The 1,273-nt window shown below is 30.6% G+C and overlaps 1 long non-coding RNA gene across 1 annotated transcript; it reads left to right on the forward strand.

Annotated features, from left to right (window-relative positions):
• The first annotated feature begins 228 nt into the window (after window positions 1-228).
• Window positions 229-932, forward strand: LOC113367647. Its single transcript, XR_003366309.1, has 4 exons — window positions 229-257; window positions 389-601; window positions 694-737; window positions 803-932. It is a non-coding gene; the product is annotated as an uncharacterized LOC113367647 (long non-coding RNA).
• Window positions 933-1,273: the final 341 nt, after the last annotated feature.

The following is a 1,273-nucleotide window of genomic DNA, read 5'->3' on the forward strand; positions in this document are numbered from 1 at the left end:
GTTTAATAATCAGTGGAAAAGTAGTGTATTGTGTTGTTTTATTTCTCAATGATACAAGTGAAAATAGAGTATCGATGTAGTGCCGGTGGATTGGTTGATATATAATGAAGGATAAGATAAATTCGAATGCCCATTTTTAAATAATTATGAGCTATCGGGAGAAAATTTACTTCTTCTTCAAGATTTGGTGAAGCGTCGGGCGGCACCAGCATCAGATAATTGGAGTCTTCATGAGGTGGATGTACGAGATTACGCGAGTAAGTATTATTGATCAACTACGTATTGTGTATTTTGTTATATACACACAAACACACACACACACACATATATATATATATATATATATATATATATATAAACATATCTTTGATTTGAGTTGTAATTTCAGATACATATTAAATTGCCTTGGAAAAGTTAAAAATATTGCAACAAAAGGAATATGCGTTTTCTACGGACAATGAAGAAACCATAAACAGAAGGCAAGATGTTCTGAAAAAACAATACCGCTTGAATAAAGGGCGTTTTGTAAATCAGAATAACGTCGATCAGCAGTTGTCGGAATGTAACATAAATTTAGGCAATAAGTCGCGCAATGCTTCAAGTAAGTGTATTCTTGTTAACAATTTATCGTGTATTTTTCTTTTTATTATTATCGAATAATTTAATTTTAATTTTTAGTTTTTATTTTTTTAGTGTTTAATGTCTTAAAGACAGTGAACTTGTGAAGTGTTTATATGGTAGGTATTATTCACACAGTACACATAGATGATTTTATTATTTATGGCTATACATTTTGTTACAGGTATAATGACAACTGAATCAATTAAAAATCCGCAGTTGAGCCCTATTAAAGAGCAAGCATTTAACCAAGCCCTCGGGAAGGTTATAAATTATTCCCGTGATTGGGAGAATGGGAGAGATCATAGGCGGACCAATAAAACCTAATTAACATTTGTTATTTATTGTTATTATATATTAAAATATTGTTATCAAAAGAATTAATAAAAAAATTTAGCATATGCATTTTTTTATGGGCCATGCCAATTATTATTTTCAGGGCCACATCAAATATATTTTCAGGGCCATATCAAATATATTTTTCAGGACCATATCACATATTATTTTCAGGGCCGCATCAAATATATTTTTCAGGGCCATATCAAATATATTTTTCAGGGCCATATCACATATTATTTTCAGGGCCATATGCTTATTTTAAGTTAAGGGCCAAGTTCGATATTTTTATAGGGGCCATTTCATATTTTCGATTAGG

The sequence above is a fragment of the Ctenocephalides felis genome, unplaced genomic scaffold (assembly GCF_003426905.1).
Source record: "Ctenocephalides felis isolate EL2017-DRISC unplaced genomic scaffold, ASM342690v1 CF-g0.4_SCAFFOLD_00719, whole genome shotgun sequence".
Lineage (NCBI taxonomy): Eukaryota > Metazoa > Arthropoda > Insecta > Siphonaptera > Pulicidae > Ctenocephalides > Ctenocephalides felis.